Genomic DNA, 24,165 nt, shown 5'->3' with positions numbered 1-24,165 from the left:
TAGAATCGAAGCCTCCGTTGCGCAATAGCTAGCGCGTTCGGCTGTTAACCGAAAGGTTGATGGTTCAAGTCCATCCGGTGGCGACGCTTCTCGTTTTACTCGCGTTCATTCCGTTTCATTATTATTTGTTAAGAATAGTGAGTTGTGAAACGTAGGAGAATTAAGAATAAATCGTTGAATAATACGTCTCCACCAGAGTCGAAGCCTCCGTGGCGCAATGGTTAGGGCGTTCGGCTGTTAACCGAAAGGTTGATGGTTCGAGTCCATCCGGTGGCGACGCTTCTGGTTTTACTCGCTTTCATTCCGTTTCATTATTATTTCTTAAGAATAGTGAGTTGTGAAACGTAGGAGAATTTCGAATAAATTTTTGAATAATACGTCTCCGCTAGAATCGAAGCCTCCGTGGCACAATGGTTAGCGCGTTCGGCTGTTAACCGAAAGGTTGATGGTTCGAGTCCATCCGGTGGCAACGCTTCTCGTTTTACTCGCGTTCATTCCGTTTCATTATTATTTGTTAAGAATAGTGAGTTGTGAAACGTAGGAGAATTAAGAATAAATCGTTGAATAATACGTCTCCGCTAGAATCGAAGCCTCCGTGGCGCAATAGCTAGCGCGTTCGGCTGTTAACCGAAAGGTTGATGGTTCGAGTCCATCCGGTGGCGACGCTTCTCGTTTTACTCGCGTTCATTCCGTTTCATTATTATTTGTTAAGAATAGTGAGTTGTGAAACGTAGGAGAATTAAGAATAAATCGTTGAATAATACGTCTCCACCAGAGTCGAAGCCTCCGTGGCGCAATGGTTAGGGCGTTCGGCTGTAAACCGAAAGGTTGATGGTTCGAGTCCATCCGGTGGCGACGCTTCTGGTTTTACTCGCTTTCATTCCGTTTCATTATTATTTGTTAAGAATAGTGAGTTGTGAAACGTAGGAGAATTAAGAATAAATCGTTGAATAATACGTCTCCGCCAGAGTCGAAGCCTCCGTGGCGCAATGGTTAGGGCGTTCGGTTGTTAACCGAAAGGTTGATGGTTCGAGTCCATCCGGTGGCGACGCTTCAGGTTTTACTCGCGTTCATTCCATTTCATTATTATTTGTTAAGAATAGTGAGTTGTGAAACGTAGGAGAATTAAGAATAAATCGTTGAATAATACGTCTCCGCTAGAATCGAAGCCTCCGTGGCGCAATGTTTAGCGCGTTCTGCTGTTAACCGAAAGGTTGATGGTTCGAGTCCATCCGGTGGCAACGCTTCTCGTTTTACTCGCGTTCATTCCGTTTCATTATTATTTGTTAAGAATAGTGAGTTGTGAAACGTAGGAGAATTAAGAATAAATCGTTGAATAATACGTCTCCGCTAGAATCGAAGCCTCCGTGGCGCAATAGCTAGCGCGTTCGGCTGTTAACCGAAAAGTTGATGGTTCGAGTCCATCCGGTGGCGACGCTTCTCGTTTTACTCGCGTTCATTCCGTTTCATTATTATTTGTTAAGAATAGTGAGTTGTGAAACGTAGGAGAATTAAGAATAAATCGTTGAATAATACGTCTCCGCCAGAGTCGAAGCCTCCGTGGCGCAATGGTTAGGGCGTTCGGCTGTTAACCGAAAGGTTGATGGTTCGAGTTCATCCGGTGGCGACGCTTCTGGTTTTACTCGCTTTCATTCCGTTTCATTATTATTTCTTAAGGACACTGAGTTGTGAAACGTAGGAGAATTTCGAATAAATTTTTGAATAATACGTCTCCGCTAGAATCGAAGCCTCCGTGGCGCAATGGTTAGCGCGTTCGGCTGTTAACCGAAAGGTTGATGGTTCGAGTCCATCCGGTGGCGACGCTTCTGGTTTTACTCGCGTTCATTCCGTTTCATTATTATTTGTTAAGAATAGTGAGTTGTGAAACGTAGGAGAATTTCGAATAATTTTTTTAATAATACGTCTCCACCAGAATCGAAGCCTCCGTGGCGCAATGGTTAGCGCGTTCGGCTGTTAACCGAAAGGTTGATGGTTCGAGTCCATCCGGTGGCGACGCTTCTCGTTTTACTCGCGTTCATTCCGTTTCATTATTATTTGTTAAGAATAGTGAGTTGTGAAACGTAGGAGAATTTCGAATAAGTTTTTGATTAATACGTCTCCGCTAGAATCGAAGCCTCCGTGGCGCAATGGTTAGCGCGTTCGGCTGTTAACCGAAAGGTTGATGGTTCGAGTCCATCCGGTGGCGACGCTTCTGGTTTTACTCGCGTTCATTCCATTTCATTATTATTTGTTAAGAATAGTGATATGTGAAACGTAGGAGAATTTCGAATAAATTTTTAAATAATACGTCTCCGCCAGAGTCGAAGCCTCCGTGGCGCAATGGTTAGCGCGTTCGGCTGTTAACCAAAAGGTTGATGGTTCGAGTCCAACCGGTGGCAACGCTTCTCGTTTTACTCGCGTTCATTCCGTTTCATTATTATTTGTTAAGAATAGTGAGTTGTGAAACGTAGGAGAATTAAGAATAAATCGTTGAATAATACGTCTCCGCTAGAATCGAAGCCTCCGTGGAGCAATGGTTAGCGCGTTCGGCTGTTAACCGAAAGGTTGATGGTTCGAGTCCATCCGGTGGCGACGCTTCTCGTTTTACTCGCGTTCATTCCGTTTCATTATTATTTGTTAAGAATAGTGAGTTGTGAAACGTAGGAGAATTTCGAATAAATTTTTGAATAATATGTCTCCGCTAGAATCGAAGCCTCCGTGGCGCAATAGCTAGCGCGTTCGGCTGTTAACCGAAAGGTTGATGGTTCGAGTCCATCCGGTGGCGACGCTTCTCGTTTTACTCGCGTTCATTCCGTTTCATTATTATTTGTTAAGAATAGTGAGTTGTGAAACGTAGGAGAATGAAGAATAAATCGTTGAATAATACGTCTCCACCAGAGTCGAAGCCTCCGTGGCGCAATGGTTAGGGCGTTCGGCTGTTAACCGAAAGGTTGATGGTTCGAGTCCATCCGGTGGCGACGCTGCTGGTTTTACTCGCTTTCATTCCGTTTCATTATTATTTCTTAAGAATAGTGAGTTGTGAAACGTAGGAGAATTTCGAATAAATTTTTGAATAATACGTCTCCGCTAGAATCGAAGCCTCCGTGGCACAATGGTTAGCGCGTTCGGCTGTTAACCGAAAGGTTGATGGTTCGAGTCCATCCGGTGGCGACGCTTCTGGTTTTACTCGCGTTCATTCCGTTTCATTATTATTTCTTAAGAATAGTGAGTTGTGAAACGTAGGAGAATTTCGAATAAATTTTTGAATAATACGTCTCCGCTAGAATCGAAGCCTCCGTGGCGCAATGGTTAGCGCGTTCGTCTGTTAACCGAAAGGTTGATGGTTCGAGTCCATCTGGTGGCGACCCTTCTCGTTTTACTCGCGTTCATTCCGTTTCATTATTATTTCTTAAGAATAGTGAGTTGTGAAACGTAGGAGAATTTCGAATAAATTTTTGAATAATACGTCTCCGCTAGAATCGAAGCCTCCGTGGCGCAATGGTTAGCGCGTTCGTCTGTTAACCGAAAGGTTGATGGTTCGAGTCCATCCGGTGGCGACGCTTCTGGTTTTTCTCGCGTTCATTCCGTTTCATTATTATTTGTTAAGAATAGTGAGTTGTGAAACGTAGGAGAATTTCGAATAAATTTTTGAATAATACGTCTCCGCTAGAGTCGAAGCCTCCGTGGCGCAATGGTTAGCGCGTTCGGCTGTTACCCGAAAGGTTGATGGTTCGAGTCCATCCGGTGGCGACGCTTCTCGTTTTACTCGCGTTCATTCCGTTTCATTATTATTTGTTAAGAATAGTGAGTTGTGAAACGTAGGAGAATTAAGAATAAATCGTTGAATAATACGTCTCCGCCAGAGTCGAAGCCTCCGTGGCTCAATGGTTAGCGCGTTCGGCTGTTGACCGAAAGGTTGATGGTTCTAGTCCATCCGGTGGCGACGCTTCTGGTTTTTCTCGCGTTCATTCCGTTTCATTATTATTTGTTAAGAATAGTGAGTTGTGAAACGTAGGAGAATTTCGAATAAATTTTTGAATAATACGTCTCCGCTAGAATCGAAGCCTCCGTGGCGCAATGGTTAGCGCGTTCGTCTGTTAACCGAAAGGTTGATGGTTCGAGTCCATCCGGTGGCGACGCTTCTGGTTTTTCTCGCGTTCATTCCGTTTCATTATTATTTGTTAAGAATAGTGAGTTGTGAAACGTAGGAGAATTTCGAATAAATTTTTGAATAATACGTCTCCGCTAGAATCGAAGCCTCCGTGGCGCAATGGTTAGCGCGTTCGTCTGTTAACCGAAAGGTTGATGGTTCGAGTCCATCCGGTGGCGACCCTTCTCGTTTTACTCGCGTTCATTCCGTTTCATTATTATTTGTTAAGAATAGTCAGTTGTGAAACGTAGGAGAATTAAGAATAAATCGTTGAATAATACGTCTCCGCCAGAGTCGAAGCCTCCGTGGCGCAATGGTTAGGGCGTTCGGTTGTTAACCGAAAGGTTGATGGTTCGAGTCCATCCGGTGGCGACGCTTCTGGTTTTACTCGCGTTCATTCCGTTTCATTATTATTTCTTAAGAATAGTGAGTTGTGAAACGTAGGAGAATTTCGAATAAATTTTTGAATAATACGTCTCCGCTAGAATCGAAGCCTCCGTGGCGCAATGGTTAGCGCGTTCGGCTGTTAACCGAAAGGTTGATGGTTCGAGTCCATCCGGTGGCGACGCTTCTGGTTTTTCTCGCGTTCATTCCGTTTCATTATTATTTGTTAAGAATAGTGAGTTGTGAAACGTAGGAGAATTTCGAATAAATGTTTGAATAATACGTCTCCGCTAGAATCGAAGCCTCCGTGGCGCAATGGTTAGCGCGTTCGTCTGTTAACCGAAAGGTTGATGGTTCGAGTCCATCCGGTGGCGACGCTTCTCGTTTTACTCGCGTTCATTCCGTTTCATTATTATTTGTTAAGAATAGTCAGTTGTGAAACGTAGGAGAATTAAGAATAAATCGTTGAATAATACGTCTCCGCCAGAGTCGAAGCCTCCGTGGCGCAATGGTTAGGGCGTTCGGTTGTTAACCGAAAGGTTGATGGTTCGAGTCCATCCGGTGGCGACGCTTCTGGTTTTTCTCGCGTTCATTCCGTTTCATTATTATTTGTTAAGAATAGTGAGTTGTGAAACGTAGGAGAATTTCGAATAAATTTTTGAATAATACGTCTCCGCTAGAATCGTAGCCTCCGTGGCGCAATGGTTAGCGCGTTCGTCTGTTAACCGAAAGGTTGATGGTTCGAGTCCATCCGGTGGCGACCCTTCTCGTTTTACTCGCGTTCATTCCGTTTCATAATTATTTGTTAAGAATAGTGAGTTGTGAAACGTAGGAGAATTTCGAATAGATTTTTGAATAATACGTCTCCGCTAGAATCGAAGCCTCCGTGGCACAATGGTTAGCGCGTTCGGCTGTTAACCGAAAGGTTGATGGTTCGAGTCCATCCGGTGGCGACGCTTCTCGTTTTACTCGCGTTCATTCCGTTTCATTATTATTTGTTAAGAATAGTCAGTTGTGAAACGTAGGAGAATTAAGAATAAATCGTTGAATAATACGTCTCCGCCAGAGTCGAAGCCTCCGTGGCGCAATGGTTAGGGCGTTCGGTTGTTAACCGAAAGGTTGATGGTTCGAGTCCATCCGGTGGCGACGCTTCTGGTTTTACTCGCGTTCATTCCGTTTCATTATTATTTCTTAAGAATAGTGAGTTGTGAAACGTAGGAGAATTTCGAAAATTTTTTTGAATAATACGTCTCCGCTAGAATCGAAGCCTCCGTGGCGCAATGGTTAGCGCGTTCGGCTGTTAACCGAAAGGTTGATGGTTCGAGTCCATCCGGTGGCGACGCTTCTGGTTTTTCTCGCCTTCATTCCGTTTCATTATTATTTGTTAAGAATAGTCAGTTGTGAAACGTAGGAGAATTAAGAATAAATCGTTGAATAATACGTCTCCGCCAGAGTCGAAGCCTCCGTGGCGCAATGGTTAGGGCGTTCGGTAGTTAACCGAAAGGTTGATGGTTCGAGTCCATCCGGTGGCGACGCTTCTGGTTTTACTCGCGTTTATTCCGTTTCATTATTATTTCTTAAGAATAGTGAGTTGTGAAACGTAGGAGAATTTCGAATAAATTTTTGAATAATACGTCTCCGCTAGAATCGAAGCCTCCGTGGCGCAATGGTTAGCGCGTTCATTGTAACCGAAAGGTTGATGGTTCGAGTCCATCCGGTGGCGACCCTTCTCGTTTTACTCGCGTTCATTCCGTTTCATTATTATTTCATAAGAATAGTGAGTTGTGAAACGTAGGAGAATTTCGAATACATTTTTGAATAATACGTCTCCGCTAGAATCGAAGCCTCCGTGGCACAATGGTTAGCGCGTTCGGCTGTTAACCGAAAGGTTGATGGTTCGAGTCCATCCGGTGGCGACGCTTCTCGTTTTACTCGCGTTCATTCCGTTTCATTATTATTTGTTAAGAATAGTCAGTTGTGAAACGTAGGAGAATTAAGAATAAATCGTTGAATAATACGTCTCCGCCAGAGTCGAAGCCTCCGTGGCGCAATGGTTAGGGCGTTCGTCTGTTAACCGAAAGGTTGATGGTTCGAGTCCATCCGGTGGCGACGGTTCTGGTTTTACTCGCGTTCATTCCGTTTCATTATTATTTCTTAAGAATAGTGAGTTTTGAAACGTAGGAGAATTTCGAATAAATTTTTGAATAATACGTCTCCGCTAGAATCGAAGCCTCCGTGGCGCAATGGTTAGCGCGTTCGGCTGTTAAACGAAAGGTTGATGGTTCGAGTCCATCCGGTGGCGACGCTTCTGGTTTTTCTCGCGTTCATTCCGTTTCATTATTATTTGTTAAGAATAGTGAGTTGTGAAACGTAGGAAAATTTCGAATAAAATTTTGAATAATACGTCTCCGCTAGAATCGAAGCCTCCGTGGCACAATGGTTAGCGCGTTCGGCTGTTAAACGAAAGGTTGATGGTTCGAGTCCATCTGTTGGCGACGCTTCTCGTTTTACTCGCGTTCATTCCGTTTCATTATTATTTGTTAAGAATAGTGAGTTGTGAAACGTAGGAGAATTAAGAATAAATCGTTGAATAATACGTCTCCGCCAGAGTCGAAGCCTCCGAGGCGCAATGGTTAGGGCGTTCGGTTGTTAACCGAAAGGTTGATGGTTCGAGTCCATCCGGTGGCGACGCTTCTCGTTTTACTCGCGTTCATTCCGTTTCATTATTATTTGTTAAGAATAGTGAGTTGTGAAACGTAGGAGAATTTTGAATAAATTTTTGAATAATACGTCTCCGCCAGAGTCGAAGCCTCCGTGGCGCAATGGTTAGCGCGTTCGGCTGTTAACCGAAAGGTTGATGGTTCGAGTCCATCCGGTGGCGAAGCTTCTGGTTTTACTCGCGTTCATTCCGTTTCATTATTATTTCTTAAGAATAGTGAGTTGTGAAACGTAGGAGAATTTCGAATAAATTTTTGAATAATACGTCTCCGCTAGAATCGAAGCCTCCGTGGCGCAATGGTTAGCGCGTTCGGCTGTTAACCGAAAGGTTGATGGTTCGAGTCCATCCGGTGGCAACGCTTCTGGTTTTTCTCGCGTTCATTCCGTTTCATTATTATTTGTTAAGAATAGTGAGTTGTGAAACGTAGGAGAATTTCGAATAAATTTTTGAATAATACGTCTCCGCTAGAATCGAAGCCTCCGTGGCACAATGGTTAGCGCGTTCGGCTGTTAACCGAAAGGTTGATGGTTCGAGTCCATCCGGTGGCGACGCTTCTCGTTTTACTCGCGTTCATTCCGTTTCATTATTATTTGTTAAGAATAGTGAGTTGTGAAACGTAGGAGAATTAAGAATAAATCGTTGAATAATACGTCTCCGCTAGAATCGAAGCCTCCGTGGCGCAATGGTTAGCGCGTTCGGCTGTTAACCGAAAGGTTGATGGTTCGAGTCCATCCGGTGGCGACGCTTCTCGTTTTACTCGCGTTCATTCCGTTTCATTATTATTTGTTAAGAATAGTGAGTTGTGAAACGTAGGAGAATTAAGAATAAATCGTTGAATAATACGTCTCCGCCAGAGTCGAAGCCTCCGTGGCGCAATGGTTAGGGCGTTCGGTTGTTAACCGAAAGGTTGATGGTTCGAGTCCATCCGGTGGCGACGCTTCTCGTTTTACTCGCGTTCATTCCGTTTCATTATTATTTGTTAAGAATAGTGAGTTGTGAAACGTAGGAGAATTAAGAATAAATCGTTGAATAATACGTCTCCGCTAGAATCGAAGCCTCCGTGGCGCAATGGTTAGCGCGTTCGGCTGTTAACCGAAAGGTTGATGGTTCGAGTCCATCCGGTGGCGACGCTTCTCGTTTTACTCGCGTTCATTCCATTTCATTATTATTTGTTAAGAATAGTGAGTTGTGAAACGTAGGAGAATTAAGAATAAATCGTTGAATAATACGTCTCCGCCAGAGTCGAAGCCTCCGTGGCGCAATGGTTAGGGCGTTCGGTTGTTAACCGAAAGGTTGATGGTTCGAGTCCATCCGGTGGCGAAGCTTCTGGTTTTACTCGCGTTCATTCCGTTTCATTATTATTTCTTAAGAATAGTGAGTTGTGAAACGTAGGAGAATTTCGAATAAATTTTTGAATAATACGTCTCCGCTAGAATCGAAGCCTCCGTGGCGCAATGGTTAGCGCGTTCGGCTGTTAACCGAAAGGTTGATGGTTCGAGTCCATCCGGTGGCGACGCTTCTGGTTTTTCTCGCGTTCATTCCGTTTCATTATTATTTGTTAAGAATAGTGAGTTGTGAAACGTAGGAGAATTTCGAATAAATTTTTGAATAATACGTCTCCGCTAGAATCGAAGCCTCCGTGGCACAATGGTTAGCGCGTTCGGCTGTTAACCGAAAGGTTGATGGTTCGAGTCCATCCGGTGGCGACGCATCTCGTTTTACTCGCGTTCATTCCGTTTCATTATTATTTGTTAAGAATAGTGAGTTGTGAAACGTAGGAGCATTAAGAATAAATCGTTGAATAATACGTCTCCGCCAGAGTCGAAGCCTCCGTGGCGCAATGGTTAGCGCGTTCAGCTGTTAACCGAAAGGTTGATGGTTCGAGTCCATCCGGTGGCGACGCTTCTGGTTTTACTCACGTTCATTCCGTTTCATTATTATTTCTTTAGAATAGTGAGTTGTGAAACGTAGGAAAATTTCGAATAAATTTGTGAATAATACGTCTCCGCTAGAATCGAAGACTCCGTGGCACAATGGTTAGCGCGTTCGGCTGTTAACCGAAAGGTTGATGGTTCGAGTCCATCCGGTGGGGACACTTCTCGTTTTACTCGCGTTCATTCCGTTTCATTATTATTTGTTAAGAATAGTGAGTTGTGAAACGTAGGAGAATTAAGAATAAATCGTTGAATAATACGTCTCCGCTAGAATCGAAGCCTCCGTGGCGCAATGGTTAGCGCGTTCGGCTGTTAACCGAAAGGTTGATGGTTCGAGTCCATCCGGTGGCGACGCTTCTCGTTTTACTCGCGTTCATTCCGTTTCATTATTATTTGTTAAGAATAGTGAGTTGTGAAACGTAGGAGAATTAAGAATAAATCGTTGAATAATACGTCTCCGCTGGAATCGAAGCCTCCGTGGCGCAATGGTTAGCGCGTTCTGCTGTTAACCGTAAGGTTGATGGTTCGAGTCCATCCGGTGGCGACGCATCTCGTTTTACTCGCGTTCATTCCGTTTCATTATTATTTTTTAAGAATAGTGAGTTGTGAAACGTAGGAGAATAAAGAATAAATTGTTGAATAATACGTCTCCGCTAGAATCAAGCCTCCGTGGCGCAATGGTTAGCGCGTTCGGCTGTTAACCGAAAGGTTGATGGTTCGAGTCCATCCGTGGCGACGCTTCTGGTTTTACTCACGTTCATTCCGTGTCATTATTATTTCTTTAGAATAGTGAGTTGTGAAACGTAGGAGAATTTCGAATAAATTTTTGAATAATACGTCTCCGCTAGAATCGAAGCCTCCGTGGCACAATGGTTAGCGCGTTCGGCTGTTAACCGAAAGGTTGATGGTTCGAGTCCATCCGGTGGCGACGCTTCTCGTTTTACTCGCGTTCATTCCGTTTCATTATTATTTGTTAAGAATAGTGAGTTGTGAAACGTAGGAGAATTAAGAATAAATCGTTGAATAATACGTCTCCTCCAGAGTCGAAGCCTCCGTGGCGCAATGGTTAGCGCGTTCGGCTGTTAACCCAAAGGTTGATGGTTCGAGTCCATCCGGTGGCGACGCTTCTGGTTTTACTCGCGTTCATTCCGTTTTATTATTATTTGTTAAGAATAGTGAGTTGTGAAACGTAGGAGAATTAAGAATAAATCGTTGAATAATACGTCTCCGCCAGAGTCGAAGACTCCGTGGCGCAATGGTTAGCGCGTTCGGCTGTTAACCGAAAGGTTGATGGTTCGAGTCCATCCGGTGGCGACGCTTCTCGTTTTACTCGCGTTCATTCCGTTTCATTATTATTTGTTAAGAATAGTGAGTTGTGAAACGTAGGAGAATTAAGAATAAATCGTTGAATAATACGTCTCCGCTAGAATCGAAGCCTCCGTGGCGCAATGGTTAGCGCGTTCGGCTGTTAACCGAAAGGTTGATGGTTCGAGTCCATCCGGTGGCGACGCTTCTCGTTTTACTCGCGTTCATTCCGTTTCATTATTAATTGTTAAGAATAGTGAGTTGTGAAACGTAGGAGAATTAAGAATAAATCGTTGAATAATACGTCTCCGCTAAAATCGAAGCCTCCGTGGCGCAATGGTTAGCGCGTTCGGCTGTTAACCGAAAGGTTGATGGTTCGAGTCCATCCGGTGGCGACGCTTATCGTTTTACTCGCGTTCATTCCGTTTCATTATTATTTGTTAAGAATAGTGAGTTGTGAAACGTAGGAGAATTAAGAATAAATCGTTGAATAATACGTCTCCGCTAGAATCAAGCCTCCGTGGCGCAATGGTTAGCGCGTTCGGCTGTTAACCGAAAGGTTGATGGTTCGAGTCCATCCGGTGGCGACGCTTCTGGTTTTACTCGCGTTTATTCCGTTTCATTATTATTTCTGAAGAATAGTGATTTGTGAAACGTAGGAGAATTTCGAATAAATTTTTGAATAATACGTCTCCGCTAGAACCGCAGCCTCCGTGGCGCAATGGTTAGCGCGTTCGGCTGTTAACCGAAAGGTTGATGGTTCGAGTCCATCCGGTGGCGACGCTTCTCGTTTTGCTCGCGTTCATTCCGTTTCATTATTATTTGTTAAGAATAGTGAGTTGTGAAACGTAGGAGAATTAAGAATAAATCGTTGAATAATACGTCTCCGCCAGAGTCGAAGCCTCCGTGGCGCAATGGTTAGCGCGTTCGGCTGTTAACCGAAAGGTTGATGGTTCGAAACCATCCGGTGGCGACGCTTATCGTTTTATTCGCGTTCATTCCGTTTCATTATCATTTGTTAAGAATAGTGAGTTGTGAAACGTAGGAGAATTTCGAATAAATTTTTGAATAATACGTCTCCGCTAAAATCGAAGCCTCCGTGGCGCAATGGTTAGCGCGTTCGGCTGTTAACCGAAAGGTTGATGGTTCGAATCCATCCGGTGGCGACGCTTCTGGTTTTACTCACGTTCATTCCGTTTCATTATTATTTCTTTAGAATAGTGAGTTGTGAAACGTAGGATAATTTCGAATAAATTTGTGAATAATACGTCTCCGCTAGAATCGAAGCCTCCGTGGCACAATGGTTAGCGCGTTCGGCTGTTAACCGAAAGGTTGATGGTTCGAGTCCATCCGGTGGCGACGCTTCTCGTTTTACTCGCGTTCATTCCGTTTCATTATTATTTGTTAAGAATAGTGAGTTGTGAAACGTAGGAGAATTAAGAATAAATCGTTGAATAATACGTCTCCGCTAGAATCGAAGCCTCCGTGGCGCAATGGTTAGCGCGTTCGGCTGTTAACCGAAAGGTTGATGGTTCGAGTCCATCCGGTGGCGACGCTTCTCGTTTTACTCGCGTTCATTCCGTTTCATTATTATTTGTTAAGAATAGTGAGTTGTGAAACGTAGGATAATTTCGAATAAATTTGTGAATAATACGTCTCCGCTAGAATCGAAGCCTCCGTGGCACAATGGTTAGCGCGTTCGGCTGTTAACCGAAAGGTTGATGGTTCGAGTCCATCCGGTGGCGACGCTTCTCGTTTTACTCGCGTTCATTCCGTTTCATTATTATTTGTTAAGAATAGTGAGTTGTGAAACGTAGGAGAATTAAGAATAAATCGTTGAATAATACGTCTCCGCTAGAATCGAAGCCTCCGTGGCGCAATGGTTAGCGCGTTCGGCTGTTAACCGAAAGGTTGATGGTTCGAGTCCATCCGGTGGCGACGCTTCTCGTTTTACTCGCGTTCATTCCGTTTCATTATTATTTGTTAAGAATAGTGAGTTGTGAAACGTAGGAGAATTAAGAATAAATCGTTGAATAATACGTCTCCGCTGGAATCGAAGCCTCCGTGGCGCAATGGTTAGCGCGTTCGGCTGTTAACCGTAAGGTTGATGGTTCGAGTCCATCCGGTGGCGACGCTTCTGGTTTTACTCACGTTCATTCCGTTTCATTATTATTTCTTTAGAATAGTGAGTTGTGAAACGTAGGAGAATTTCGAATAAATTTTTGAATAATACGTCTCCGCTAGAATCGAAGCCTCCGTGGCACAAGGGTTAGCGCGTTCGGCTGTTAACCGAAAGGTTGATGGTTCGAGTCCATCCGGTGGCGACGCTTCTCGTTTTACTCGCGTTCATTCCGTTTCATTATTATTTGTTAAGAATACTGAGTTGTGAAACGTAGGAGAATTAAGAATAAATCGTTGAATAATACGTCTCCTCCAGAGTCGAAGCCTCCGTGGCGCAATGGTTAGCGCGTTCGGCTGTTAACCGAAAGGTTGATGGTTCGAGTCCATCCGGTGGCGACGCTTCTGGTTTTACTCGCGTTCATTCCGTTTTATTATTATTTGTTAAGAATAGTGAGTTGTGAAACGTAGGAGAATTAAGAATAAATTGTTGAATAATACGTCTCCGCCAGAGTCGAAGCCTCCGTGGCGCAATGGTTAGCGCATTCGGCTGTTAACCAAAAGGTTGATGGTTCGAGTCCATCCGGTAGCGACGCTCATCGTTTTACTCGCGTTCATTCCGTTTCATTATTATTTGTTAAGAATAGTGAGTTGTGAAACGTAGGAGAATTAAGAATAAATCGTTGAATAATACGTCTCCGCTAGAATCGAAGCCTCCGTGGCGCAATGGTTAGCGCGTTCGGCTGTTAACCGAAAGGTTAATGGTTCGAGTCCATCCGGTGGCGACGCTTCTCGTTTTACTCGCGTTCATTCCGTTTCATTATTATTTGTTAAGAATAGTGAGTTGTGAAACGTAGGAGAATTTCGAATAAATTTTTGAATAATACGTCTCCGCAAGAATCGCAGCCTCCGTGGCGCAATGGTTAGCGCGTTCGGCTGTTAACCGAAAGGTTGATGGTTCAAGTTCATCCGGTGGCGACGGTTCAGATTTTACTCGCGTTCATTCCGTTTTATTTTTATTTATTAACAATAGTGAGTTGTGAAACGTAGGAGAATTAAGAATAAATTTTTGAATAATACGTCTCCGCCAGAATCGCAGCCTCCGTGGCGCAATGGTTAGCGCGTTCGGCTGTTAACCGAAAGGTTGATGGTTCGAGTCCATCCGGTGGCGACGCTTCTGGTTTTACTCGCGTTCATTCCGTATCATTATTACATTTTAAGAATAGTGAGTTGTGAAACGTAGGATAATGAAGAATAAATCGTTGAATAATACGTTTCTGTAAATTCGAAGCCTCCTAGGCGCAATGGTTAGCGCGTTCGGCTGTTAACCGAAAGGTTGATGGTTCGAGTCCATCCGGTGGCGACGCTTCTGGTTTTACTCGCGTTCATTCCGTATCATTATTACATTTTAAGAATAGTGAGTTGTGAAACGTAGGAGAATGAAGAATAAACCGTCGAATAATACGTTTTCGCATATATCGAAGCCTCCGTGGCGCAATGGTTAGCGCGTTCGGATTTTAACCGAAAGGTTGATGGTTCGAGTCCATCTGGTGGAGACGCTTCTGGTTTTACTCGTGTTCATTCCGTATCATTACTACATTTTAAGAATAGTAAGTTGTGAAACGTAGGAGAATGAAGAATAAACCGTCGAATAATACGTTTCAGTAAATTCGCAGCCTCCGTGGCGCAATGGTTAGCGCGTTCGGCTGTTAACCGAAAGGTTGATGGTTCGAGTCCATCCGGTGGCAACGCTTCTGGTTTTACTCGCGTTCATTCCGTATAATTATTACATTTTAAGAATAGTGAGTTGTGAAACGTAGGAGAATGAAGAATAAATCGTCGAATAATACGTTTTCGCATAGATCGAAGCCTCCGTGGCGCAATGGTTAGCGCGTTGGGCTGTTAACCGAAAGGTTGATGGTTCGAGTCCATCCGGTGGCAACGCTTCTGGTTTTACTCGCGTTCATTCCGTTTCATAGTTTCATTATTACATTTTAAGAAAAGTGAGTTGTGAAACGTAGGAGAATGAAAAATAAATCGTTGAATAATACGTTCCGATACAATCGTAGCCTCCGTGGCGCAATGGCTAGCGCGTTCGGCTGTTAACCGAAAGATTGATGGTTCGAGTCCATCAGGTGGTGACGCTTCGGGTTTTACTCGCGTTCTTTCCGTATCATTATTACATTTTAAGAATAGTGAGTTGTGAAACGTAGGAGAATGAAGAATAAATCGTCGAATAATACGTTTTCGCATAGATCGAAGCCTCCGTGGCGCAATGGTTAGCGCGTTCGGCTGTTAACCGAAAGGTTGATGGTACGAGTCCATCCGGTGGCGACGCTGCTGGTTTTACTCGCGTTCATTCCGTATCAACATTACATTTTAAGAATTGTGTGTTGTGAAACGTAGGAGAATGAAGAATAAACCGTCGAATAATACGTTTCGGTAAATTCGAAGCCTCCGTGGCGCAATGGTTAGCGCGTTCAGCTGTTAACCAAAAGGTTGATGGTACGAGTCCATCCGGTTGCGACGCTTCTGGTTTTACTCGCGTTCATTCCGTATCATTATTACATTTTAAGAATAGTGAGTTGTGAAACGTAGGAGAATGAAGAATAAATCGTCGAATAATACGTTTCGGTAAATTCGAAGCCTCCTAGGCGCAATGGTTAGCGCGTTCGGCTGTTAACCGAAAGGTTGATGGTTCGAGTCCATCCGGTGGCGACGCTTCTAGTTTTACTCGCGTTCATTCCGTATCATTATTACATTTTAAGAATAGTGAGTTGTGAAACGTAGGAGAATGAAAAATAAATCGTTGAATAATACGTTCCGGTAGAATCGTAGCCTCCGTGGCGCAATGGTTAGCGCGTTCGGCTGTTAACCGAAAGGTTGATGGTTCGAGTCCATCCGGTGGTGACGCTTCGGGTTTTACTCGCGTTCATTCCGTATCATTATTACATTTTAAGGATAGTGGGTTGTGAAACGTAGGAGAATGAAAAATAAATCGTTGAATAATACGTTCCGGTAGAATCGTAGCCTCCGTGGCGCAATGGTTAGCGCGTTCAGCTGTTAACCAAAAGGTTGATGGTACGAGTCCATCCGGTTGCGACGCTTCTGGTTTTACTCGCGTTCATTCCGTATCATTATTACATTTTAAGAATAGTGAGTTGTGAAACGTAGGAGAATGAAGAATAAACCGTCGAATAATACGTTTTCGCATAGATCGAAGCCTCCGTGGCGCAATGGTTAGCGCGTTGTGCTGTTAACCGAAAGGTTGATGGTTCGAGTCCATCCGGTGGCAACGCTTCTGGTTTTACTCGCGTTCATTCCGTTTCATAGTTTCATTATTACATTTTAAGAAAAGTGAGTTGTGAAACTTAGGAGAATGAAGAATGAATCGTTGAATAATACGTTTCTGTAGAATCGAAGCCTCCGTGGAGCAATGGTTAGCGCGTTCGGCTTTTAACCAAAAGTTTGATGGTTAGAGTCCATCCGGTGGCAACGCTTCTGGTTTTACTCGCGTTCATTTTGTTTCATAGTTTCATTATTACATTTTAAGAAAAGTGAGTTGTGAAACTTAGGAGAATGAAGAATAAATCGTTGAATAATACGTTTCTGTAGAATCGAAGCCTCCGTGGAGCAATGGTTAGCGCGTTCGGCTTTTAACCGAAAGGTTGATGGTACGAGTCCATCCGGTGACGACGCTTCTGGTCTTACTCACGTTCATTCCGTTTCATTATTACATTTTAAGAAAAGTGAGTTGTGAAACTTATGAGAATGAAGAATAAATCGTTGAATAATACGTTTCTGTAGAATCAAAGCCTCCGTGGCGCAATGGTTAGCGCGTTCGGCTGTTAACCGAAAGGTTGATGGTTCGAGTCCATCCGGTTGCGACGCTTCTGGTTTTACTCGCGTTCATTCCGTATCATTATTACATTTTAAGAATAGTGAGTTGTGAAACGTAGGAGAATGAAGAATAAACCGTCGAATAATACGTTTCGGTAAATTCAAAGCCTCCTAGGCGCAATGGTTAGCGCGTTCGGCTGTTAACCGAAAGGTTGATGGTTCGTGTCCATCCGGTGGCGACGCTTCTGGTTTTACTCGCGTTCATTCCGTATCATTATTACATTATTACATTTTAAGAAAAGTGAGTTGTGAAACTTAGGAGAATGAAGAATAAATCGTTGAATAATACGTTTCTGTAGAATCGAAGCCTCCGTGGCGCAGTGGTTAGCGCGTTCGGCTGTTAACCGAAAGGTTGATGGTTCGAGTCCATCCGGTGGCAACGCTTCTGGTGTAGTCGCTTTAATTCCGTATCAATATTACATTTTTAGAATAGTGAGTTGTGAAACGTAGGAGAATGAAGAATAAATCGTCGAATAATACGTTTTCGCATAGATCGAAGCCTCCGTGGCGCAATGGTTAGCGCGTTCGGCTGTTAACCGAAAGGTTGATGGTACGAGTCCATCCGGTGGCGACGCTGCTGGTTTTACTCGCGTTCATTCCGTATCATTATTACGTTTTAAGAATAGTGAGTTGTGAAACGTAGGAGAATGAAGAATAAACCGTCGAATAATACGTTTCGGTAAATTCGAAGCCTCCGTGGCGCAATGGTTAGCGCGTTCGGCTGTTAACCGAAAGGTTGATGGTTCGAGTCCATCCGGTTGCGACGCTTCTGGTTTTACTCGCGTTCATTCCGTATCATTATTACATTTTAAGAATAGTGAGTTGTGAAACGTAGGAGAATGAAGAATAAACCGTCGAATAATACGTTTCGGTATATTCGAAGCCTCCTAGGCGCAATGGTTAGCGCGTTCGGCTGTTAACCGAAAGGTTGATGGTTCGTGTCCATCCGGTGGCGACGCTTCTGGTTTTACTCGCGTTCATTCCGTATCATTATTACATTTTAAGAATAGTGAGTTGTGAAACGTAGGAGAATGAAAAATAAATCGTTGAATAATACGTTCCGGTTGAATCGTAGCCTCCGTGGCGCAATGGTTAGCGCGTTCGGCTGTTAACCGAAAGGTTGATGGTTCGAGTCCATCCGGTGGTGACGCTTCGGGTTTTACTCGCGTTCATTCCGTATCATTATTACATTTTAAGAATAGTGAGTTGTGAAACGTAGGAGAATGAAGAATAAATCGTCGAATAATACGTTTTCGCATTGATCGAAGCCTCCGTGGCGCGATGGTTAGCGCGTTGGGCTGTTAACCGAAAGGTTGATGGTTCGAGTCCATCCGGTGGCAACGTTTTGGTTTTACTCGCGTTCATTCCGTTTCATAGTTTCATTATTACATTTTAAGAAAAGTGAGTTGTGAAACTTAGGAGAATGAAGAATGAATCGTTGAATAATACGTTTCTGTAGAATCGAAGCCTCCGTGGAGCAATGGTTATCTAGTTCGGCTTTTAACCGAAAGGTTGATGGTACGAGTCCATCCGGTAACGACGCTTCTGGTCTTACTCACGTTAATTCCGTTTCATAGTTTCATTATTACATTTTAAGAAAAGTGAGTTGTGAAACTTATGAGAATGAAGAATAAATCGTTGAATAATACGTTTCTGTAGAATCAAAGCCTCCGTGGCGCAATGGTTAGCGCGTTCGGCTGTTAACCGAAAGGTTGATGGTTCGAGTCCATCCGGTGGCGACGCTTCTGGTTTTACTCGCAATCATTCCGTATCATTATTACATTTTATGAATAGTGAGTTGTGGAACGTAGAAGAATGAAGAATAAATCGTCGAATAGTACGTTTTCGCATAGATCGAAGCCTCCGCGGCATAATGGTTAGCGCGTTCGGCTATTAACCGAAAGGTTGATGGTTCGAGTCCATCCGGTGGCGACGCTTCTGGTTTTACTCGCGTTTATTCCGTATCAATATAACATTTTAAGAAAAGTGAGTTGTGAAACTTAGGAGAATGAAGAATAAATCGTTGAATAATACGTTTTCGCATAGATCGAAGCCTCCGTGGCGCAATGGTTAGCGCGTTCGGATTTTAACCGAAAGGTTGATGGTTCGAGTCCATCTGGTGGAGACGCTTCTGGTTTTACTCGTGTTCATTCCGTATCATTATTACATTTTAAGAATAGTAAATTGTGAAACGTAGGAGAATGAAGAATAAACCGTCGAATAATACGTTTCGGTAAATTCGAAGCCTCCGTGGCGCAATGGTTAGCGCGTTCGGCTGTTAACCGAAAGGTTGATGGTTCAAGTCCATCCGGTGGCAACGCTTCTGGTTTTACTCGCGTTCATTCCGTATAATTATTACATTTTAAGAATAGTGAGTTGTGAAACGTAGGAGAATTAAGAATAAATCGTCGAATAATACGTTTTCGCATAGATCGAAGCCTCCGTGGCGCAATGGTTAGCGCGTTGGGCTGTTAATTGAAAGGTTGATGGTTCGAGTCCATCCGGTGGCAACGCTTCTGGTTTTACTCGCGTTCATTCCGTTTCATAGTTTCATTATTACATTTTAAGAAAAGTGAGTTGTGAAACTTAGGAGAATGAAGAATGAATCGTTGAATAATACGTTTCTGTAGAATCGAAGCCTCCGTGGAGCAATGGTTAGCGCGTTCGGCTTTTAACCGAAAGGTTGATGGTACGAGTCCATCCGGTGACGACGCTTCTGGTCTTATTCACGTTAATTCCGTTTCATAGTTTCATTATTATATTTTAAGAAAAGTGAGTTGGTAAACTTATGAGAATGAAGAATAAATCGTTGAATAATACGTTTCTGTAGAATCAAAGCCTCCGTGGCGCAATGGTAAGCGCGTTCGGCTGTTAACCGAAAGGTTGATGGTTCGTGGCCATCCGGTGGCGACGCTTCTGGTTTTACTTGCAATCATTCCGTATCATTATTACATTTTAAAAATAGTGAGTTGTGGAACGTAGAAGAATGAAGAATAAATCGTCGAATAATACGTTTTCGCATAGATCGAAGCCTCCGTGGCGCAATGGTTAGCGCGTTCGGCTGTTAACCGAAAGGTTGATGGTTCGAGTCCATCCGTTGGCGACGTTTCTGGTTTTACTCGCGTTCATTCCGTATAATTATTACATTTTAAGAATAGTGAGTTGTGAAACGTAGGAGAATGAAGAATAAATCGTTGAATAATACGTTTCGGTAGAATCGAAGCCTCCGTGGCGCAATGGTTAGCGCGTTCGGCTGTTAACCGAAAGGTTGATGGTTCGAGTCCATCCGGTGGCGACGCTTCTGGTCTTCCTCGCGTTAATTCCGTTTCATAGTTTCATTATTACATTTTAAGAAAAGTGAGTTGTGAAACTTAGGATAATGAAGAATAAATCGTTGAATAATACGTTTCTGTAGAATCTAAGCCTCCGTGGCGCAATGGTTAGCGCGTTCGGCTGTAAACCGAAAGGTTGATGGTTCGAGTCCATCCGGTGGCAACGCTTCTGGTTTTACTCGCAATCATTCCGTATCATTATTACATTTTAAGAATAGTGAGTTGTGAAACGTAGGAGAATGAAGTATAAATCGTCGAATAATACGTTTTCGCATTGATCGAAGCCTCCGTGGCGCAATGGTTAGCGCGTTCGGCTGTTAACCGAAAGGTTGATGGTTCGAGTCCATCCGGTGGCGACGCTTCTGTTTTACTCGCGTTCATTCCGTATCATTATTACATTTTAAGAATAGTGAGTTGTGAAACGTAGGAGAATGAAGAATAAACCGTCGAATAATACGTTTCGGAAAATACGAAGCCCCCGTGGCGCAATGGTTAGCGCGTTCAGCTGTTAACCGAAAAGTTGATGGTTCGAGTCTATCCGGTGGTGACGCTTCGGGTTTTACTGGCGTTCATTCCGTTTCATAGTTTCAATATTACATTTTAAGAAAAGTGAGTTGTGAAACTTAGGAGAATGAAGAATAAATCGTTGAATAATACGTTTCTGTAGAATCGAAGCCTCCGTGGCGCCATGGTAAGCGCGTTCGGCTGTTAACCGAAAGGTTGATGGTTCGAGTCCATCCGGTGGTGACGCTTCTGGTTTTACTCGCGTTCATTCCGTATCATTATTACATTTTAAGAATAGTGAGTTGTGAAACGTAGGAGAATGAAGAATAAACCGTCGAATAATACGTTTCGGTAGAATCGAAGCCTCCTAGGCGCAATGGTTAGCGCGTTCGGCTGTTAACCGAAATGTTGATGGTTCGAGTCCATCCGGTGGTGACGCTTCGGGTTTTACTGGCGTTCATTCCGTTTCATAGTTTCAATATTACATTTTAAGAAAAGTGAGTTGTGAAACTTAGGAGAATGAAGAATAAATCGTTGAATAATACGTTTCTGTAGAATCGAAGCCTCCGTGGCGCAATGGTTAGCGCGTTCGGCTTTTAACCGAAAGGTTGATGGTACGAGTCCATCCGGTGACGACGCTTCTGGTCTTACTCACGTTAATTCCGTTTCATAGATTCATTATTACATTTTAAGAAAAGTGAGTTGTGAAACTTATGAGAATGAAGAATAAATCGTCGAATAGTACGTTTTCGCATAGATCGAAGCCTCCGCGGCATAATGGTTAGCGCGTTCGGCTATTAACCGAAAGGTTGATGGTTCGAGTCCATCCGGTGGCGACGCTTCTGGTTTTACTCGCGTTTATTCCGTATCAATATAACATTTTAAGAAAAGTGAGTTGTGAAACTTAGGAGAATGAAGAATAAATCGTTGAATAATACGTTTCTGTAGAATCGAAGCCTCCGTGGCGCAGTGGTTAGCGCGTTCGGCTGTTAACCGAAAGGTTGATGGTTCGAGTCCATCCGGTGGCAACGCTTCTGGTTTAATCGCTTTAATTCCGTATCAATATTACATTTTTAGAATAGTGAGTTGTGAAACGTAGGAGAATGAAGAATAAATCGTCGAATAATACGTTTTCGCATAGATCGAAGCCTCCGTGGCGCAATGGTTAGCGCGTTCGGATTTTAACCGAAAGGTTGATGGTTCGAGTCCATCTGGTGGAGACGCTTCTGGTTTTACTCGTGTTCATTCCGTATCATTATTACATTTTAAGAATAGAAAATTGTGAAACGTAGGAGAATGAAGAATAAACCGTCGAATAATACGTTTCGGTAAATTCGAAGCCTCCGTGGCGCAATGGTTAGCGCGTTCGGCTGTTAACCGAAAGGTTGATGGTTCAAGTCCATCCGGTGGCAACGCTTCTGGTTTTACTCGCGTTCATTCCGTATAATTATTACATTTTAAGAATAGTGAGTTGTGAAACGTAGGAGAATTAAGAATAAATCGTCGAATAATACGTTTTCGCATAGATCGAAGCCTCCGTGGCGCAATGGTTAGCGCGTTGGGCTGTTAATTGAAAGGTTGATGGTTCGAGTCCATCCGGTGGCAACGCTTCTGGTTTTACTCGCGTTCATTCCGTTTCATAGTTTCATTATTACATTTTAAGAAAAGTGAGTTGTGAAACTTAGGAGAATGAAGAATGAATCGTTGAATAATACGTTTCTGTAGAATCGAAGCCTCCGTGGAGCAATTGTTAGCGCGTTCGGCTTTTAACCGAAAGGTTGATGGTACGAGTCCATCCGGTGACGACGCTTCTGGTCTTACTCACGTTAATTCCGTTTCATAGTTTCATTATTATATTTTAAGAAAAGTGAGTTGTGAAACTTATGAGAATGAAGAATAAATCGTTGAATAATACGTTTCTGTAGAATCAAAGCCTCCGTGGCGCAATGGTAAGCGCGTTCGGCTGTTAACCGAAAGGTTGATGGTTCGTGGCCATCCGGTGGCGACGCTTCTGGTTTTACTTGCAATCATTCCGTATCATTATTACATTTTAAGAATAGTGAGTTGTGGAACGTAGAAGAATGAAGAATAAATCGTCGAATAATACGTTTTCGCATAGATCGAAGCCTCCGTGGCGCAATGGTTAGCGCGTTCGGCTGTTAACCGAAAGGTTGATGGTTCGAGTCCATCCGGTGGCGACGCTTCTGGTTTTACTCGCGTTCATTCCGTATAATTATTACATTTTAAGAATAGTGAGTTGTGAAACGTAGGAGAATGAAGAATAAATCGTTGAATAATACGTTTCGGTAGAATCGAAGCCTCCGTGGCGCAATGGTTAGCGCGTTCGGCTGTTAACCGAAAGGTTGATAGTTCGAGTCCATCCGGTGGCGACGCTTCTGGTCTTCCTCGCGTTAATTCCGTTTCATAGTTTCATTATTACATTTTAAGAAAAGTGAGTTGTGAAACTTAGGAGAATGAAGAATAAATCGTTGAATAATACGTTTCTGTAGAATCGAAGACTCCGTGGTGCAATGGTTAGCGCGTTCGGCTGTTAACCGAAAGGTTGATGGTTCGAGTCCATCCGGTGGCGACGCTTCTGGTCTTACTCGCGTTAATTCAGTTTCATAGTTTCATTATTACATTTTAAGAAAAGTGAGTTGTGAAACTTAGGATAATGAAGAATAAATCGTTGAATAATACGTTTCTGTAGAATCTAAGCCTCCGTGGCGCAATGGTTAGCGCGTTCGGCTGTAAACCGAAAGGTTGATGGTTCGAGTCCATCCGGTGGCAACGCTTCTGGTTTTACTCGCAATCATTCCGTATCATTATTACATTTTAAGAATAGTGAGTTGTGAAACGTAGGAGAATGAAGTATAAATCGTCGAATAATACGTTTTCGCATTGATCGAAGCCTCCGTGGCGCAATGGTTAGCGCGTTCGGCTGTTAACCGAAAGGTTGATGGTTCGAGTCCATCCGGTGGCGACGCTTCTGTTTTACTCGCGTTCATTCCGTATCATTATTACATTTTAAGAATAGTGAGTTGTGAAACGTAGGAGAATGAAGAATAAACCGTCGAATAATACGTTTCGGAAAATACGAAGCCCCCGTGGCGCAATGGTTAGCGCGTTCAGCTGTTAACCGAAAAGTTGATGGTTCGAGTCTATCCGGTGGTGACGCTTCGGGTTTTACTGGCGTTCATTCCGTTTCATAGTTTCAATATTACATTTTAAGAAAAGTGAGTTGTGAAACTTAGGAGAATGAAGAATAAATCGTTGAATAATACGTTTCAGTAGAATCGAAGCCTCCGTGGCGCCATGGTAAGCGCGTTCGGCTGTTAACCGAAAGGTTGATGGTTCGAGTCCATCCGGTGGCGACGCTTCTGGTTTTACTCGCGTTCATTCCGTGTCATTATTACATTTTAAGAATAGTGAGTTGTGAAACGTAGGATAATGAAGAATAAATCGTTGAATAATACGTTTCTGTGGAATCGAAGCCTCCGTGGCGCAATGGTTAGCGCGTTCGGCTGTCAACTCTAAGGTTGATGGTTCGAGTCCATCCGGTGGCGACGCTTCTGTTTTACTCGCGTTCATTCCGTATCATTATTACATTTTAAGAAAAGTGAGTTGTGAAACTTAGGAGAATGAAGAATAAATCGTTGAATAATACGTTTCTGTAGAATCGAAGCCTCCGTGGTGCAATGGTTAGCGCGTTCGGCTGCTAACCGAAAGGTTGATGGTTCGAGTCCATCCGGTGGCGACGCTTCTGGTCTTACTCGCGTTAATTCCGTTTCATAGTTTCATTATTACATTTTAAGAAAA

General features: G+C 43.5%; 37 non-coding genes across 37 annotated transcripts; all 37 read left to right on the top strand.

Annotated features, from left to right (window-relative positions):
• Nucleotides 1–1,747: 1,747 nt before the first annotated feature.
• TRNAN-GUU (transfer RNA asparagine (anticodon GUU)) lies at nt 1,748–1,820 on the top strand. Its single transcript has one exon. It is a non-coding gene; the product is annotated as a tRNA-Asn (tRNA).
• Nucleotides 1,821–1,940: 120 nt separating this feature from the next.
• On the top strand, nt 1,941–2,013 carry TRNAN-GUU (transfer RNA asparagine (anticodon GUU)). Its single transcript has one exon. It is a non-coding gene; the product is annotated as a tRNA-Asn (tRNA).
• Nucleotides 2,014–2,133: 120 nt separating this feature from the next.
• TRNAN-GUU (transfer RNA asparagine (anticodon GUU)) lies at nt 2,134–2,206 on the top strand. The gene has a single exon. It is a non-coding gene; the product is annotated as a tRNA-Asn (tRNA).
• A 1,471-nt stretch (nt 2,207–3,677) lies between these two features.
• TRNAN-GUU (transfer RNA asparagine (anticodon GUU)) lies at nt 3,678–3,750 on the top strand. Its single transcript has one exon. It is a non-coding gene; the product is annotated as a tRNA-Asn (tRNA).
• Nucleotides 3,751–4,642: 892 nt separating this feature from the next.
• Nucleotides 4,643–4,715, top strand: TRNAN-GUU (transfer RNA asparagine (anticodon GUU)). The gene has a single exon. It is a non-coding gene; the product is annotated as a tRNA-Asn (tRNA).
• Nucleotides 4,716–5,800: 1,085 nt separating this feature from the next.
• TRNAN-GUU (transfer RNA asparagine (anticodon GUU)) lies at nt 5,801–5,873 on the top strand. The gene has a single exon. It is a non-coding gene; the product is annotated as a tRNA-Asn (tRNA).
• A 1,469-nt stretch (nt 5,874–7,342) lies between these two features.
• Nucleotides 7,343–7,415, top strand: TRNAN-GUU (transfer RNA asparagine (anticodon GUU)). Its single transcript has one exon. It is a non-coding gene; the product is annotated as a tRNA-Asn (tRNA).
• Nucleotides 7,416–7,535: 120 nt separating this feature from the next.
• Nucleotides 7,536–7,608, top strand: TRNAN-GUU (transfer RNA asparagine (anticodon GUU)). Its single transcript has one exon. It is a non-coding gene; the product is annotated as a tRNA-Asn (tRNA).
• Nucleotides 7,609–7,921: 313 nt separating this feature from the next.
• On the top strand, nt 7,922–7,994 carry TRNAN-GUU (transfer RNA asparagine (anticodon GUU)). Its single transcript has one exon. It is a non-coding gene; the product is annotated as a tRNA-Asn (tRNA).
• A 313-nt stretch (nt 7,995–8,307) lies between these two features.
• Nucleotides 8,308–8,380, top strand: TRNAN-GUU (transfer RNA asparagine (anticodon GUU)). Its single transcript has one exon. It is a non-coding gene; the product is annotated as a tRNA-Asn (tRNA).
• A 313-nt stretch (nt 8,381–8,693) lies between these two features.
• TRNAN-GUU (transfer RNA asparagine (anticodon GUU)) lies at nt 8,694–8,766 on the top strand. Its single transcript has one exon. It is a non-coding gene; the product is annotated as a tRNA-Asn (tRNA).
• Nucleotides 8,767–9,465: 699 nt separating this feature from the next.
• TRNAN-GUU (transfer RNA asparagine (anticodon GUU)) lies at nt 9,466–9,538 on the top strand. Its single transcript has one exon. It is a non-coding gene; the product is annotated as a tRNA-Asn (tRNA).
• Nucleotides 9,539–10,621: 1,083 nt separating this feature from the next.
• Nucleotides 10,622–10,694, top strand: TRNAN-GUU (transfer RNA asparagine (anticodon GUU)). The gene has a single exon. It is a non-coding gene; the product is annotated as a tRNA-Asn (tRNA).
• Nucleotides 10,695–10,814: 120 nt separating this feature from the next.
• TRNAN-GUU (transfer RNA asparagine (anticodon GUU)) lies at nt 10,815–10,887 on the top strand. Its single transcript has one exon. It is a non-coding gene; the product is annotated as a tRNA-Asn (tRNA).
• A 119-nt stretch (nt 10,888–11,006) lies between these two features.
• Nucleotides 11,007–11,079, top strand: TRNAN-GUU (transfer RNA asparagine (anticodon GUU)). The gene has a single exon. It is a non-coding gene; the product is annotated as a tRNA-Asn (tRNA).
• A 120-nt stretch (nt 11,080–11,199) lies between these two features.
• Nucleotides 11,200–11,272, top strand: TRNAN-GUU (transfer RNA asparagine (anticodon GUU)). The gene has a single exon. It is a non-coding gene; the product is annotated as a tRNA-Asn (tRNA).
• A 313-nt stretch (nt 11,273–11,585) lies between these two features.
• On the top strand, nt 11,586–11,658 carry TRNAN-GUU (transfer RNA asparagine (anticodon GUU)). Its single transcript has one exon. It is a non-coding gene; the product is annotated as a tRNA-Asn (tRNA).
• A 313-nt stretch (nt 11,659–11,971) lies between these two features.
• Nucleotides 11,972–12,044, top strand: TRNAN-GUU (transfer RNA asparagine (anticodon GUU)). The gene has a single exon. It is a non-coding gene; the product is annotated as a tRNA-Asn (tRNA).
• Nucleotides 12,045–12,357: 313 nt separating this feature from the next.
• Nucleotides 12,358–12,430, top strand: TRNAN-GUU (transfer RNA asparagine (anticodon GUU)). Its single transcript has one exon. It is a non-coding gene; the product is annotated as a tRNA-Asn (tRNA).
• A 506-nt stretch (nt 12,431–12,936) lies between these two features.
• Nucleotides 12,937–13,009, top strand: TRNAN-GUU (transfer RNA asparagine (anticodon GUU)). The gene has a single exon. It is a non-coding gene; the product is annotated as a tRNA-Asn (tRNA).
• Nucleotides 13,010–13,708: 699 nt separating this feature from the next.
• TRNAN-GUU (transfer RNA asparagine (anticodon GUU)) lies at nt 13,709–13,781 on the top strand. The gene has a single exon. It is a non-coding gene; the product is annotated as a tRNA-Asn (tRNA).
• A 504-nt stretch (nt 13,782–14,285) lies between these two features.
• On the top strand, nt 14,286–14,358 carry TRNAN-GUU (transfer RNA asparagine (anticodon GUU)). The gene has a single exon. It is a non-coding gene; the product is annotated as a tRNA-Asn (tRNA).
• A 120-nt stretch (nt 14,359–14,478) lies between these two features.
• Nucleotides 14,479–14,551, top strand: TRNAN-GUU (transfer RNA asparagine (anticodon GUU)). The gene has a single exon. It is a non-coding gene; the product is annotated as a tRNA-Asn (tRNA).
• A 2,265-nt stretch (nt 14,552–16,816) lies between these two features.
• On the top strand, nt 16,817–16,889 carry TRNAN-GUU (transfer RNA asparagine (anticodon GUU)). Its single transcript has one exon. It is a non-coding gene; the product is annotated as a tRNA-Asn (tRNA).
• A 1,287-nt stretch (nt 16,890–18,176) lies between these two features.
• TRNAN-GUU (transfer RNA asparagine (anticodon GUU)) lies at nt 18,177–18,249 on the top strand. The gene has a single exon. It is a non-coding gene; the product is annotated as a tRNA-Asn (tRNA).
• A 120-nt stretch (nt 18,250–18,369) lies between these two features.
• On the top strand, nt 18,370–18,442 carry TRNAN-AUU (transfer RNA asparagine (anticodon AUU)). The gene has a single exon. It is a non-coding gene; the product is annotated as a tRNA-Asn (tRNA).
• A 312-nt stretch (nt 18,443–18,754) lies between these two features.
• On the top strand, nt 18,755–18,827 carry TRNAN-GUU (transfer RNA asparagine (anticodon GUU)). The gene has a single exon. It is a non-coding gene; the product is annotated as a tRNA-Asn (tRNA).
• Nucleotides 18,828–19,732: 905 nt separating this feature from the next.
• TRNAN-GUU (transfer RNA asparagine (anticodon GUU)) lies at nt 19,733–19,805 on the top strand. Its single transcript has one exon. It is a non-coding gene; the product is annotated as a tRNA-Asn (tRNA).
• Nucleotides 19,806–19,932: 127 nt separating this feature from the next.
• Nucleotides 19,933–20,005, top strand: TRNAY-GUA (transfer RNA tyrosine (anticodon GUA)). The gene has a single exon. It is a non-coding gene; the product is annotated as a tRNA-Tyr (tRNA).
• A 120-nt stretch (nt 20,006–20,125) lies between these two features.
• Nucleotides 20,126–20,198, top strand: TRNAN-GUU (transfer RNA asparagine (anticodon GUU)). Its single transcript has one exon. It is a non-coding gene; the product is annotated as a tRNA-Asn (tRNA).
• A 911-nt stretch (nt 20,199–21,109) lies between these two features.
• TRNAN-AUU (transfer RNA asparagine (anticodon AUU)) lies at nt 21,110–21,182 on the top strand. The gene has a single exon. It is a non-coding gene; the product is annotated as a tRNA-Asn (tRNA).
• A 119-nt stretch (nt 21,183–21,301) lies between these two features.
• Nucleotides 21,302–21,374, top strand: TRNAN-GUU (transfer RNA asparagine (anticodon GUU)). The gene has a single exon. It is a non-coding gene; the product is annotated as a tRNA-Asn (tRNA).
• A 311-nt stretch (nt 21,375–21,685) lies between these two features.
• Nucleotides 21,686–21,758, top strand: TRNAN-GUU (transfer RNA asparagine (anticodon GUU)). Its single transcript has one exon. It is a non-coding gene; the product is annotated as a tRNA-Asn (tRNA).
• Nucleotides 21,759–22,471: 713 nt separating this feature from the next.
• On the top strand, nt 22,472–22,544 carry TRNAN-GUU (transfer RNA asparagine (anticodon GUU)). The gene has a single exon. It is a non-coding gene; the product is annotated as a tRNA-Asn (tRNA).
• A 519-nt stretch (nt 22,545–23,063) lies between these two features.
• Nucleotides 23,064–23,136, top strand: TRNAY-GUA (transfer RNA tyrosine (anticodon GUA)). The gene has a single exon. It is a non-coding gene; the product is annotated as a tRNA-Tyr (tRNA).
• Nucleotides 23,137–23,256: 120 nt separating this feature from the next.
• On the top strand, nt 23,257–23,329 carry TRNAN-GUU (transfer RNA asparagine (anticodon GUU)). Its single transcript has one exon. It is a non-coding gene; the product is annotated as a tRNA-Asn (tRNA).
• A 701-nt stretch (nt 23,330–24,030) lies between these two features.
• TRNAS-GCU (transfer RNA serine (anticodon GCU)) lies at nt 24,031–24,103 on the top strand. Its single transcript has one exon. It is a non-coding gene; the product is annotated as a tRNA-Ser (tRNA).
• Nucleotides 24,104–24,165: the final 62 nt, after the last annotated feature.

The sequence above is a fragment of the Leiobunum rupestre genome, chromosome 1 (genome assembly GCF_980474605.1).
Source record: "Leiobunum rupestre chromosome 1, qqLeiRupe1.1.hap1, whole genome shotgun sequence".
In the NCBI taxonomy this organism is placed as follows: domain Eukaryota; kingdom Metazoa; phylum Arthropoda; class Arachnida; order Opiliones; family Sclerosomatidae; genus Leiobunum; species Leiobunum rupestre.
This window is presented reverse-complemented; position numbering and strand designations above follow the sequence as displayed.